Consider the following 15,382-nt stretch of genomic DNA (forward strand, 5'->3'; position numbering starts at 1 on the left):
GCACACCAAGCGCTGCCCCAGCTGGAAACAGCGCTGAGCATCCCAGGAGGCTGTCACCCAGCCCCAGTAACCCCAGCCCAGCACTGGTGCTGACCCCAGCACTGATGGAGCGGAGCTGCAGTGCCGGTGCCACGGGATGTGGAGCCCAGCTGCTGAGCAGTAACTCCAAAACACCCAGGAGAGCGGCTGCTTCTGCCCAAGGTCCCCACTTTTAGCATCTCTGATGCTTCAAGCACTGCCCTGTGCAAGGAAATCTGCCCCTTCTGCCCTCCAGATCCCCTGCACCACCCCAAGGAGGGCTCTCCAAGGCTGCCCAGCCACGGCTGCCCAGCACGGGAGCTCTCAGCTCTCCAGCACCACCACAGCACCCTCCCCGTGGCTGTTGTTAGCCTGCATTTAACTTCACAGGTGAATTTCCTTGTCCTGCCTTGTGCCGCCCCTCCTGCCTCATTCCCACACTGGGGATGTCCCCAAGCCATGTCCCCTGGTGCCCAGCGAAGGCAGAGGAGGAAAATTGAAGCACGCTGAGAGAGGTGAGCGATGAGTTCCGCACTGAGGGGCGAAGCCCTCCTGAGGAGCAGCCGCCGAGACAAGCAAATCCCTGCCGGGGGTCAGGACTAGGAAAGAGCCACCTCAATCTTCAATTTAATCTCATGTGGAGGGAGCGGAGGAAATAGGATTTGCCCGCCCCAGGTACTCACAGGGATGGGGCAGCAGCCCGGGACTGCCGGGAGCACATCTCAGCTGAACTAAGCCAAGCACACGCAGTGCTCCTGGCCTCCTGCAGAAGGGAGAGCACCCACGGGAGATGCAAACGCAGCCACGTGTTCCTGGGATGCTCGCCTGTGGGCTAAGTAAAGGCAGGAGGCGAGGTGAGGCACCCCCTCTGCAGGTTTGCACGGGGCTCCTCTGGCTTTCTGCCCCTCCACCTGCTGCCTACAACAAGAAACTCTCAGAACCAAAGCACTCAGCTGGCATCCTCAGCACCCGACCTCCTTTCTGGTTTTATCTCAAGTGTGATGTCCTGTGGGACGCAGGGAACCAGAAAAATTGTCCCCAGTCCTACGTACAGGTGAAGGGCCTGGGACAGGCTCCAGCACACACACACAGGACCTCAGGAGCCCAAATGAGACCAAAGTCACTAAACGCAAGCAAACAAACAAGCAGAAGAGGCCGAGGTGGGCTCTGCTCCCTCTCTGCAGCCTCGTTTCAAGCAGAGCCCCCTGAAGCAGGGCAGAGCCACCTGCGTGCTGTTCCAAGCCCTGCAGCTGCTCCTTCCCCTTGCCCCGATGCAAAACACATCGATCACTTCAACATTCCCAGCGTCACCTTAGGGCTCCCTTTCCAGCGGACACGAGATAAAAATCTCTGAGACGGCCGAGCAATTGCAGCTGGCAATTTGCTGTAATAGCCCCGCACAGCACGAGGAGAGGCAGAGCCCGTCCCCAGAGCACCAGCGAGTAAAGTTACACACGGCGGAGGTACACACAAAGGAGAAGGGGGCTGGGGGGGTCAGCAAAACGTGGGGCTGCTCTGGAGGCTTCTGTAACAAGATCCCAGAGCCTTGTCCACCACGTATGGGTCTCACCAGGACCAAAGGAACCTGCTCTGCTTCCAACCTGCAGCTGTGCAGGGAGGAACAGAGCAAGGCGAGCATCAGGGCAAGGTGCTCAGGCAGCTCACCGGGCTTCAGCTCTTTCCCTCAGTGACCTCCCTGCCATGCTGGGAACGCTTTCCCTGTGCCCCTGGTGGGACATCATCACTCTATCTGGCCAAAAGTCATTAAACCCATGCACCCCGGTGTCCTTTTGCAACCCAGGAACAGCACGGCCCCTGTTTTGTGGGAGTGGGACACGAACGAACCCAGCGCAGTGAGCAGGGAGCGCTGGGGGCCGTGTGTCTGCTTGCTGCGCCAAGCGGAGCACTCCAAGCTCAATCCTTGGAGCAAAACATTTACAGGGAAAGGATTTCAATCAATCACTTCAAACACCTGCTTATTTAAAGCAGTCCAAACATTGTAAAATTCATCTGAAATACAAGGCTTCTGCAAACTCGGGCTGGAGGCAGCGTGCTGGGAGGCAGCAGTGTCTCCGTCCTGCTCCCCCTTAACCTGCCCCGGGCAGCGCAGGCTGGAAGCCCTGCACAACAGGACAGGGAAACATCCATCACGGGTGGCAGAGGTTTATCGGTCCTGCCCAGGGCAGGGAGATGGATTTAACGACCTCCCCAAATCCCTTCCACTCCTGAGTTCCTATGGAGGAGGAATCCTCACGCAGCACAGCCCCCAGGGGAGCCGTCACTCACCGAGCATCCCGATGGGTATCGAGGGTTAAGCACGTGTGCGCAGCTGGAGTACTGAGAACACAACTTCCCCACCCAAAAAATAATAAAATAAACCTTCAGTCACAAAGCAGCACAGCTTTCAAAGCAAAATCACATCAGTGTTAACCTGCAAAACTTGTTGAAAAATGACTCGGGGCTGTCACTTGTGAGATGACCTCGAGCCTTCTGTTCAGGCGACCCAGGGAGCGCTGGTGACGTTTCCATTTGCACCCAGTCCCACCAGCTCCCAAACTGGGAGCCCGAGGGCAGCTCTGCAGGGGTGTGGGGGCAGCACGAGGCATTGATGGGTGCAAACACAGCGGAGTTGCTCCCTGTTCCCTTATCTCCCGCGTTTGAAGTTTGCAGGATGTGCACTGTCAGGATGTTTTCCAGCACAGATAATCGTTGAGATCCGAAACTCCTCGGAACAAAAACACACAATTAGCAATTCCCCTACCAATTAGGGGAGGAAGAAAGAAGCCCGAGACATGATTAAAGGATTAAAGCCTGTGCAGAATGGAAGCAGCCCAGGGCACCAGCCACGAGGCTGAACAAGGACAGAGCAGGTGCTGGGGCAGCGTATGGTGGGCACGATGGGTGCTGGATGGAGCACGAGGACCTCAGCAAGTTTTAGGGCTGCATCGCCAGCCAGGTCTGCAGCTGCCCTAGCTTGGGAAAGAACAAGGCACCAAGGACTTCTGTCTCTACTGTCAAAGATTTGGGACTGTCAGGGCTGGTCCTGTGCTGGGGCACTGCCTGGTTAGGGCACTCAGCCACAGAAACCCGATGGCCTCCCCGTTATGCCGATCACAGCAGCTTTCCAGGCAGCTCCCAGGAGCAGCATCCCCACCCCAGGACCCCAGGACCCTTCCCCACCACAGCCACGCTCCTTCCCCACCCCATCCCGAGGGCCTGGTGCCGGGGTCACGCTGCTGGAGGCGTTTTTGCTGCCGGGAGCTGCACCGAGCCACGGGCACGCAGCGCCACGGGAGGCAGCCCACGTCTCCACGCTCCCTGCCACCTGTTTTGAAGGTGACAGACGGCGCGCAGAGAGCCGGGAGGCAGCACCAGCCAGGGCCAAGCAAAGGGTTTTCTATTTATATGGCCAGAACCACCGCCACCTCCTGGCCCACGCTCCCAGCAGCCGCTGTGTTGAGCTCAGGAGCCATTAACACCCCCCCCAAGCTCCACGGGGTCAGGCAGCGAGGGAGGGCTTGCTGCTGAAACATCAGCACTGGTGTGCACGAGGACTGGGTGCTTTACAGAGACATCCATCCCCTCCAGCCTGCCCCAGGGAGAAGGCAGAAAGTCCCTCAGACCCTGATGTCGCTGCCCAGGGGAGCTCTCGTGGTACCCAAACATCACCGCGATGCCTGAGACTCGCACTCAGGCATCTCCCCAGGGACTGCCCCTGCCCTCTGCAGACACCTGCCTGGGCCTCCTTCTTTGGCCTTGTCCCTCCCCACATGAACAAGGATGCTCCTAGTCCTTAAAAAAACTTTGAGAAGAGGCTGAAGGACACACAGAGAGCTCCTGAAGGGCGATTTGTTACTGGTTATTGCAAGACCAAGACCCCAGCGCTGCTGCCTGGTGCCCAAAGGCTGTGCAAGGTAGGAAGGACAGGACAGGACCTCCCCATATTTCCAAATTCCCTCCCTCTTCTCAGATCTGTCAGCTCAGCAGAGGAGGAGGTCAGACCTCAGGCTTGCTCCTGCAAAACCACGCCAGTGACTGCTTTGCCAAGGGCATGGGAAGCCGCAATCAGACCTGGACTCCAGAAGAAATCCCTGCCCAAACCCCAGCTCCTCGCAACGCAGAGGGAAACCTGGAATACAGAGAAATCCTGGTACGGGCAGAGAGCCACAGACCCAAAGCCTCGCAGCTTTCAGACTGAGCTGAACGTGGCACAAGCTGCATCCAGGCTCCGAGACACTGCCTTGCATAGTCAGAAAGGTTGAGGGTGCACCAGTCCAGCAGCAGCCTCTGACCCCAGGAGGCAGCCGAGCCGCAGGGGAGCTGCAGCCCCAGCCTACAGAGGTCACCTCACAAAAGGGGGAGCAGAACTACCCCAAAAATGCAGGGGATCTCGCCCTCCTGGAGAGGAAGGGCTCTGAGGACGCACGGCTCGTCCACCCCTCGCCCTCCTTCTAGCACCGACTCCGCTGTGCTTGCAGATTCCAGCTGCCTAAGCAATTTCTGCAGATATTTCCTCTTTCTTCGCAATCATTTGGCTAATAAGATGAGCAGGTTGGGCTCATTTATTTTGGACACCGTTCGTGGGTCATTAGCAGGAAGGCTAATCATTGCCTTGGCAGAAAACATCGCTGCTGCTTCAGAGCTGGCTGCATGGCGCGGGGAGGGGGGGGAGAGCAGGAGTCTGACAGAGCCTCGAGAAAGAAAAAGTCGGGATGCCTCTAGAAATGGAAAATCCCTCTAGAAATGGAAATTCCCTCGTATTTCCCACTGCAAGGAGGGGACACCTCCGGAGGATCGCTGGAGCTGTTTGAAGAACAACTCGTGTTCAGCTGGGGAGGGCAGGCTGTGTGGGGAGGCTGAACCTCTGAGCAGCTGAAGGATGAATTTCTGGTGCAGGCTGGAAAACAGAGCCCCCAGCTTTTCTCCCTCAAGAGATGGGAAAGCAGAGGCAAAAGACGAAGCCTGGGACACAGCAGCACTGCCAAGCAGAGCTGTCCCCAGGCTCCACCACAGCACAGCCACCTCTCAGCAAGGGCCCAGGAAAAGCCCCCCAGGGGGATGTCCCGTTAACACAGGGACCCCCAGAGCACAGCACGGCTGCTCCCTTCACCGACTGACCCAGCGAGGGCAGGACCGACACCAGGGAGCTGTGCTCAGGCACCTTGGGTCATCCTGCTCCCCTCCAGGGGCTACAGTTGGCCCCAAATGTCCCAGCCCGTGTGTGCCAGCGATGCTGTGACCTCTCAGCAGCACCCCAGGGGAGGCAGAGGCCGGGCACCCAAGGCCCCAGGAGGATTTTGGCAGCCACCAGCCAGCCATGTGCCTCCCCTCCCAGCTGAAGGACCCCAGGGTGCTTGCCAAGGGAGCACTGCAAAGCCATTACGGGGGGCAGCAAAGGCTGGGAGGGTGCCCAAACTCTGTCCCCTCCTCTCCCCGGGGTGCTGCGAGGGGCTCTTCAGTGTCCCTGCGCTCCCCAGGCAAAGCCCCACCAGCCCCAGCCTGGTGCCAGAGGTGGTGGGGAGCTGGGTGGGCTCCGCGGGGCTCTTTTACCAGAGGAAGAGGAGATTTGGGAGCTAATTTAGAGCTTGTGTTTCCTAAGCCCTTTCAGACACCGAGGCTATTGGCAGGCAGCGCTGCAGCCCCTGCCAGTCTCAGCAGCTATACAATGTCCTTTCATTGGCAAGGGCAGCGGCGGGGAAAAAATAACGCAGGGAAACAAGGGACGTGTGATGGAGAGCTTGGCTGAGGGCTCCCTCCCCCTCACGGGCCTGCATGCCAAGGAGGAAGAGCATAAAGAAGTGAAAAGTGGCTGTTTAAAAAAGGAAAAAAAAAAATAATAACCCCCCACACTGCTCATTTTGCTAAGGGAAACGTGGCCAGCACGAGGAGACGGCTGGAGGTGTCCCCCAGCCCTGTGTGCTCCACGAGGACCTGTCCTGGACAAGGACACCAGGGGGTGGCTGGCACAGGGGCTGGGAGCCTCTGAGCTTGTCCCCAAAGCAGGCAGCTGGTCCCAAAGTGACTGCCCTGGGGATGCTGCAGGAGATGGGCGCTCACCCCGCACCACGGGGTGTAATTACGTTCATAAAACCCCCTGCAGCTGGAGCACCACGGCTGGGAGTGGTGACCACCGAGGGAATGAGACGAGCCTGATGTTTTATCACTGTTTGCCTGGGAATTAAAAGAAAGAGACCGAACGGGAGAGCGAGGAGACTCCCAGCCACCCAGCCAGAGCACGCACACACCAATCTCGTTGGTGTTTCACCCAAAGCCCTCTCAGCTGGGAAGGGCACTTCCACACCACCACAAACACCCGCAGAGTGCTGGAGGGAAGGTGAGGCCTGGCAGGGGGGCTGGGGGCTGGAAGGAAAGGGTCCGAGGTCTGGGGAGGGACACACTGGGACTGGGGTACCCAAAGGCAAAGCAGTCGGTATCCCACGGTGGGAGCAGCTTGGTCAAAAAACATCCCTCCAGGTCTGTCCCTCTGTCTCACTCCAGCCCCAGCTGTCCCTGCACACCATGCAGTTGTGGAAATGCTGGTGCAAACCCACACGTCCCTTGGAGGCAGCAGAGGAAACACGAGGCAGGAATCAGCCAAAGCGGTGTCTCCCTTCCGAGGAGCTACGGGCTGAGGTGGGAGGAGGATCAGGTCCCTTCATTTTCGATTTTTGCAAGGTTATTTCCTCACTGGCGGCACTAAGCAGCAGCTACTCCAACAGCTTGGGTGCCTGCTCCTCCCCTCAGCCCCCAGACAGCTGAGGCCAAGTGGTGAGGGCGGCAGTTCAAGCACACAGCGAGGGCGAGGAGGACAGAGAGCAGCCCCACACTGCTGCTGCTCCAGCACTGAGCCCAGCACCACCTTGAGCACCCCAGGTGGGTCTGTAAAGGGCAGACATCAAGGAGGGAGCTGAGATCTGTCAGCCTGAACTCAAGGGCTGCCCAAGACAACACGGCCACAGCCTTTGGGGCTGAACAAGGCCAGCAGCACGCTGGCTGCATCACCCCGGGCTCGGGGAGCTGCAGGCAGTGACAGCAGCAGGCTCTCCGTGCAGGAAAAAGGCTCACAAAAAGCCTTCGTGTGCAGCTCACAGCCTTCCCCAGCCAGGGGGGGCACAGCCATATCCTCATCTCCTCCTTAAACCTGACCAAGGGCACAAACCTTCCCCGATAACCCCGTCCTCAGCCGCCACGCGCCTCGCAGCTCGTTAGCTGGATGCTGCAGAGCACAGGGAGTCTTTGGCACTAATTCAAGCAGGAGGTCGAGGTACGTGTAGCTTTTGTCTCATTTCTGTTTGTTTCTGTGAGCCTTGTAGCAAGCGTGCCCTTTGGTTGCAATTTGTAAGCCAGGCTTTTCTTTGCCTAACCCCTCGCCTCCGGTGACTGGCAGCCCAACCACTCCAGCAGCTCAGGAGCCTCGAGAAGCAGCTTTCTGCTCACTGCCCCCACTATTTTCCTCTCCAAAAAGCAGGAGGCTGGATGCAGCACTCACCTGGATGCAGCAAAGGGGCCACGGGGTCCTAGGGAGAAGGGGAGACAGCATCCGTGGAGCCACACATCCCTGCTTGCACCCCGAGCGCCCAGAAGGGAGGTGGGGGAGCTGCCTCTTTGCTGCTGCCACCACCACCACAGTCCCACCCCAAGGCTCAGGATTTAGGGTTGTGGTGAGGAAAGTCCTGCTCAGGACAGTCAGTGAGCTCAGCTTGCCACAGGGATGGCTGGTGATGAGGATGTAACCAGAAACACCCCTGAAAAGAGGAGCAGAGTCAGTAGACATTGCTACAGCACCAGCCTGCCGTGCTGCCATCCTCCTGCAGGATGGTTCTTGCTTCCCCATCCAAAAAAAAATAAAAAAAAAGAAGGACAGGGAGAGAAACATAATGAAGCAATACTAATTGTGGAAGAAGCAGGCCAGCTGGCTAATAACCCTCAGTACTGAACCCTAACAGCTCCTGGTCCCTGCTCGGTGGCGCTTTGTGCTCAGCCAGGCCCAGCAGGGTGAGCTGGGGCTGCCCGCGCCCTCCCCAGCCGCTGCAGTGCCTCACCCAGCGCCCAGCCAGGGCAAAGCCAGCCTGAGCCAAGCCCTTCAAAAATCGTTATTTTCCTGCGGCTATAGATAATTGGATTTTTTTATTTTTTTATTTTTAATAACCACCATTAGTTTATTTTCTTTGCTGCGCACCACGGACACCTTGTGGAGGCTAGAAGGGAGCTCCTTCCCTTTGTCCGGGGGGAGGCAACACGGAGTGGGAGCAAGGACAGGTAAAAATAACCACACTTGGCCTGATGCTGCTCCCAATTAAGCCTGTGGGAATTCTGCCCAATTTCCTACAGCAGCCAGATCCAGACACACATGCACACACATCTTTTTTCTCCCCTCAAAGAAGTTCTCAGCTATATCAGCAGCCCTGTGACAACCAGCACAACCACCTATGAACAAGCTTCCCCCTCTATTTAACATGAGCAGGTATTGGAGCGTCCCCTCAAAATAAAAAAGGAGCAGATCACAGATAACTGGGTTTGGGTTTGTTTCCAGCAGTTCCCTGGTTCCCAGGGGATGGCTGCTCACCAGACTCACCGTTCTCACCCATGGCACTGCCTGCATCTGGTTTAGCCACAGTTATTTTAAAAATAAAATAAGAAAGAGCTTATCAAGATTTTCAACGCATGGTTTATCTGCTTATAGGCAGTTTCACATCAGCTGAAACGAAAGCGTGAGTGCTTTTGGGGAGGATATGGGAAGCGCTGAAGAATGGAAACATTTCATTCCAACACGTTACCGAACAAAGAGCGCTCTGCCTTGGCGCATCGCAATGCTGCCTCGTGAAACTAAGGCCGATTCATTTGAAATAAAAAAAAAAAGCCCCCAATGAAATCAAACACCGTATTTCTGGGGACAAACAAGATATTCAGTTTCATCCCGTCATTAAAACTTGTTTCAGTCTTCGTGCTCTGCCAGCAAAACGAGAGTTCACGCTTTTGTAGTGCTGTAACACAAAAATCTTTCCCGACATCTCCGAGCTCCTCCACATCAGCTTTATCACAGTTCACCTTCACACGAGCCAACTCCCGATCCTGATAACGTTTAACTGATAACAAGCGTTTCTAACAGGCACCATGCAGGTTTCCAAACAAGAATAACTACCATGTAGAGAAAGATCTGCAAACAGCAGCAGGCTCAAAGGAATAAGCAGGACGTCACGCTTCTCGTCTGAGCCAGTGACCCAGCACGGGGACAGCACGTGCCACCCAGCACCTGTCCCCAGCTTGGATTCTCATTTGGGGACTGTTTTAACTCCAAAGGGGCTTTGCAGCCCGGCACAGAGCCCAGCACCACTCCCCTGCCCCACCAAACGCTCGGCAGGTCCCACTTGCCTGGGCACACTCATCTCAAAGCCAGCCTGGGTGTCACGACCATCACTACCACAACCCCGGCAGTTCGAGGCTGGCAATTTAGAGTGATTACATCTAGGCTGGTCGCTGCAGAGCGTTTCTGCCTTTACTCCAGTGTTCCAAGGCACCTAGCAAACGCCCGGCGCTTTATGCTCAGACACGACGCAGAAAATCAGCAGGGGGCTGCTGCACGGAGCGGCTCCCTCCAGGAGCTCAGCCAGGCTTCCTGCAGCGGGGGCGAGGACGACAGCCCCGTGCGGGACGGGGATGCTCCTTCCTCTCCCCCAGCTCTGCAAGCCGGAGCTGGCCCAGCAGAGCTCGGCTGTTCCATCTGCTCAGCCATGCTGAGAGAAAGGGCGCTGAGAAAAGGTCCAGGCTCCGCGGCGCACGCGGTGCCCCCTGACACCGATGCTGCACGAGCATTTCTCCTGGACAGATGGCAGGAAGGGGGAGAGGGAGGAGGAGGAAGGAAGGGAACGAGCTCGGGATAAGAAGCTGCAATCTGTGAACTCACAGCCCAGTGCAACCCCCTACCAAAGCGCGCTCGGTGTCGGCAGCACGGAGGTACAGACAGGGCGAGGGCAGACACACAGCGCCGCGCTCGTTGCCCACGTTTCAAGCCATGAGCTAACCCTGCACTGCTCCTCTCCCCTCTTTCCAAAATATCTGTTCCTCCTCCATCTCCTCGTCACTTCAGCATCCCTGTTCCAGTCGAGCATCCCCCAACTTCACAGACTACCTTTCCAACGGGAGGCTCCTGCCTTTCCCCCTCCAACCACTCTCCTTTTTCAGTACGCTGAGACTGGGAAACGTCTACGGCAGCAGATGCAGCCCACGCGTTTGATGCCATCTGCAAAACGCAGGCCCCTCCCGAGCGCCTCTAAGAGCTGCTTCTCCCCAAGCACCAACTTGGATTGCCCTGGGGATGACATGAGAAAGTTAGTTTGCTGCTCAGTTCAGATGAACTAGGAGTATTTATTCATCCTCACTTTATCAGAGATGCAAATCAAGCACTCCAGTTACATATTTTAACACAGTGGGGGGGGATCTGCGAGATAGAAAGCTGGGAAGTGTCTAATGTATTCACAGCAACTAAGGTAGAAAACACAGATTAGTGGAGAATTATTAACATAACAGGTGCCTTTGTCACAAAGGTGACACTTTAAAGACAAATCCCCCCCAAACAAATTCCCTAAACACAAGAGCGTGTCACTAATTGCAGTCAGCACCTGCATTGTGCCATCCCTGCAAGGAGGGGACTGGAGAGGAGGGGGAACCGAAGAGGCTGCTTCTCCCAGCCCAGAAAGAGTTGGTTAATGGAGTGTGGGGACAAAACTCAAAGCTGGAGCAGGTCCCCAGCCCGGGGACAAGCAGATGCCACCACCACAGCAGGAGGACCAGGCCCCTCGCAGCCCTGGATGCCCAACCCACCCGCGGGCCCGTACAGCTCCTCTCCTGGATCAGGAGAGGGACGGCTCTCAGACGAGGACACACTGGATCCAATTAGAAAAAAACATCTCATTGGAGATCAATTTAGCTCTTTAATACGTTTCAGATAAGGAAATCTGCTGCGGCAGCGATTTTTTCCCCTGCCCTAATTAATTCCTAAACATATCGCAGGCTGGGAGCGTGTGTTTTATGAATCCGGTTGACCTCCTGGTGCAGAAATGATGACACAGATGCTGTGCCTTCTTCATTACCTCATTATTCACGTTCCATCCGCTCTCCAAACGAGCTGCCTGCCACCAGCAAGGAGGCAGAGCAGGGCTCCAGCAGCACCTGCACCCCCTGGAGCACTCAGTTCCTCCAGAGGGGTTCCCTACACCCCCAGCAGCACAGGGCCACGGGACTTTTGGGGCAGCCAAGCTAAATCCAGGAGCCTAACATGAACGGGGTTCCTCAAGGAAACACGGGCAGCATGGCACAGAGCGAGACAGTCACAGAGTTGTTACAGGTCATGGGAGGAATAAAAAGTTTAAGGAACAAAAGGGAAACGAATGCACTTCTGGAGAGTGCACTTCTGCAGAGAAGCAGCTCCAGAAAGGAGGCAGCAGCTCCTAAACCCCAAAACCTCTCAGATGTGTCCGCACTGATTCCAAAGGCAGGCGCCGAGCCCCCCGGTAAGGCCGCTGGCTGGTGCCCCCCCCAGCATCGTGAGGTTTCTTGGGGCCACAGCATCCCTCCCCGGCTCCACTTCAGAGCAGGATGCTGAATCAGAGAGGAGCGTTTCGGAGCACACTTTACGCCATCTCGGAAGCTGACAGAGCACAGCACCAATGGCTGATCATTAGGGAGATGTCAGGATGCTTAAGAAGAAAAGAGGAAACTCATATAAATAAGAGCTGAAAAATCTGCCGGGAGACCTAGAAACCAGCAGCTGTCTCCTGCCACGGGCAGCCAGCAGAAAGCAGGAAGCAAAAATAAAAAATAAAAGCCATCAGCCTGATGAGGTCTGGTCACCTTATATTCCAGACGCTCCAATAGTGCCTCGCAGGGAGATGGTATGAGATGAAACGAGAGTTTTTTCTTGTTACCATCCTCACAGATGCCCACCTCGCTGCTGCTGAAGGCAGAGCAGAGGCGGTGTGCGATGGCTTACACGCACATGGGCACGCTCCCAGCTTGGATCTCCCAAATTCCCCTGGCAGCCGCTGCTGGCATCGTTTGCACAGGTGTATGGCATGGAAAGCCAGCCCACAGCACCCGTAGCTGCATTTTCTTGGCTACTGCAAGAGCAGATCCGCCAGGAACACCGCCGCAGGATGCAACAGGACTTCATCTCCACTCCTTGACAGCCCCATCCAGGGAAGCTTTAAGGCATGCATGAGGTGGCTGTACCCCTGTGTCACCTCCTGTGGGGTCCCCAAACCTGCACACACCATCTGTGGGGGCAGGAGGAGCTGGTGGGCGCAGCGCAGGGAACCACAAGCCTGCCAAAGAGCTCAAGTGTGACCAGAAATGGCTCAGTTCAAGGGAAATTGAGCTCGTCCTCCTGGTATCTGCAGCCCCGCATCCTGCAGGTCGGCGCCCTCCTACAGCTGGGAAATGCAGCTCTGGGCCCGGATCTGCAGAGACACAGAACGGTAACTGCAGAGGCACAATATGCTGGGAAAAATATCTCTTATGTTTTGTTAAATTCCGCAATTTGCAAGGCTGGAATAATTAGTAGCTTAAAATGTTTTGACACAAGAGGCCCCAATAATCATGATAAATCATATCAGGCATATGCCCAGATCCTTGAAGTGACAGATGACAAACAGAGCAGTGACAAGACGCTCTATCATGCGGGGAATCATTGAGTTAATGGAAGAATTATTGCTTCTGAAATCCACTCCAGTCCTATTGTGGGGAACATTCCAATTTATCAAAGCCAAATGAACATTAATTGCTGCAGCCTGGTAAGTTTTCGAGCTGCTGTGACCTTCATTGAATTTTAATCCAAAACAGATAAGATTTACTTCCACACAAGAGGAAACAACACAATTAAACCCAAATGACAGCTAAGATTATGGGGAAAAAACACAACAGGCGTAATGACAAAAATATTGATTCCTTTCTACTTGACACTGCAAAAAAAAAAAAAAAAGAGAGTAAATAAATAAAATCTAGCATTTGCTTTTCTTCTTTTTTTTTTTTTTTTCTTCCCTTTTCATTTCGGAGACAAATCTTAGATGCTCAAGCCAAAAGGAAAGGGGTGGCAGACAGTAATGGAGACCGAATTCCCTCTAACTACAGTAATTAATGTTATGTTTCACTGGGGAGAGATTAAGGCAAAACAGTGAGGTAAGAAAAAAAAAGAAAAAGAAAAAGAAGTGTTTTGTTGTTACAGCTAGCCTTGAGCTTGGGGAGAGGCACGAAGAGGGTCACGGCTGCCCCTTGCCCACCACTTCCCCCCCAGTACCCCAAAGGATCCAGGTCTGAATTAGCTCAGAATTAGCCAAGGCGGTGCAGCAGGAGGGAACCCAAAAGCAAAAAAACAAACAAACAAACCCATCCCGAGCCAGCCAGCCACGCACAGACAACCAACATCGCTGGGGAAAAAAAACAGTAACAGAAGCAGAAAGCCAAATTAAATGAGAGCAATGCTGAGATTTGGTTATCTGAGGTCAGAAGCGAGCCGGCTCCCCAGGCGGCGCAGCGGGGCTCCTGGCTTTGGAGGCAGAGCACGAGCGAGGAGCAGAGGCAGCCAGGTCAGAAACATCTACACAAATCCACAGCAACGTCTCTGCACGAGAGGCTTCGCCTTGGAGACGTCTCTCTGGCCAATAAAGCTTTGCCAGAACACTCCCTAAACACGTCAAGCTGGGAATTAGAGAGATCCCACAAGGCAAACCTTACCCAGCTTTCTGTAACTCAGCCGGGGGATGCCAGGACAGGTAGCAGCGCGTGTTACAGTCACTTACAGGAGATTGAAGGGAGCTCTTCCCAGCGTCTGCTCCCGGCCCCTGCAGCAAGACACCAGCCCCGTGATGAACGGGGCACGCAGGGACTGAACGCCGGGTGGGCAGGAGCACAGGAGCTTCTGTGGGGAGCAAGGGCATGAAGGAGGGTGACACAGCGACATCGAGGCGAATGGCACAGCAGGAACAGGGCTGGGGACATGGCAGGCACGAGGGAAGACAGGAGTGGGGCACCCAGGGGGCCAGGCTGGCACCCAGAGGGCTGGGGGGGCTCCCAAGGATGCTACGTAGCTGGGGTGAGGATGGAAAGTAAAAGCACGGGAGAGCAGCCCAGACAAAGCTCAGGGACTCGGGTGAAACCTTTAACCCAAGACACAGACTTCTGACCAGTTCTACTTCGGCTGCACAAACCCATGTGGCTTGGAGAAGGAAAAATAACAACCACAAAACACATTTATCTTCTGCTAGCTGCTCCAAACTTGGCTTAGGTTCACTCAGAAAAAGTTAATGAACCTTCCAAAATACTGTGTAAGGCTTCCAGTCCCTGTGACGAGATCCTGATCCAGGGAAGATGTGCCTGGGGCTCCGGCACAGCTCTGCCTGCCCCCAGCCCTCACATCCCACTGCCAGGAGCATCAGGTCTTGTAAGTAAGGCAGAGTTACAGCTCGGTCTGTGCACAAGGAACTCTTGTTGCTGTCATCTTCACCTTGCTCACCTACAAGGGAAGGCTCGGGGCACGCGTTAGCTCTCACACCAGTGCCGCGGCTGCTCCCATGTTACTGGCTGCAGCGGTGCGTGGCACAGCACGCCTTCGGCAGCCAGCCCAGGAGCAGAGCACGGGAACATCTCCTCTCTGCTATGCACGGGCACGTCTTCAGTTCCACCCGACTGCCACCACGGCACCTACATCACAACTTACAGCAAACGAAGGCTCTGGGTAGGAATTTTTCAAATAAAACCTCCCTCCCTTTCTCCAAAGCATCAATCCATTGCAATCATCACATCGCAAACCAGGGATTGAGCTTTGCACACCCCTGACTTGGGTTTTGCTCTCTTTATTCCTTGCTCTTTCTCTCTCGCACCTTTTTTCAGGCTCATTTTCTCAGTATCCCAGTTCCACCTCCCCCCCCCATACTCCATCACGCTGACATTTTTAGCAGGATGTAAGAAGCGTTCCCTGCCCAATCCGCTGAGCTGCGGTGCCCAGCTCCTGTCCCTTCTGCCATGCCGCTATCACGTTACGTCTTATCTCGCCCAACAGCCTCAATGCAAAGCCTCTCTCCGCACTCACATGTGCTCAGTGCCCAATCTAAAGCCTCACTGACAAGGGCTGAGACACTCCAAAACACAGATTTAAGTTGTAGAAGCCAAATAGCTGCTTGTTCAAGTGGAGAGAGGGGAAAAAAAATAAAAGGCTTCACGCAGCTACCGTCTCTGCTCCTCCTTCCAAAATGAAAAACCAGAAGGTGCGGAGACAGCACGCAGGCTGTGAGGCATGCACAGAGGCACCTTTTGCAGAGGTTGGTGACGTGCACACACACACACACCCCACTCAGGGGACCTACAAGTTTGG

At 55.3% G+C, this 15,382-nt stretch overlaps 1 protein-coding gene across 1 annotated transcript in view; it reads right to left on the reverse strand.

Moving 5' to 3' along the window:
* Window positions 1-15,382, reverse strand: part of LOC309885678 (astrotactin-2-like) — a gene marked incomplete at both ends in the record, with an annotated part of 79,366 nt that overhangs the window by 12,259 nt on the left and 51,725 nt on the right. The window lies entirely within an intron of this gene.

The sequence above is a fragment of the Aythya marila genome (assembly GCF_965140915.1).
Source record: "Aythya marila genome assembly, chromosome: 19".
Classification (NCBI taxonomy): Eukaryota; Metazoa; Chordata; class Aves; order Anseriformes; family Anatidae; genus Aythya; species Aythya marila.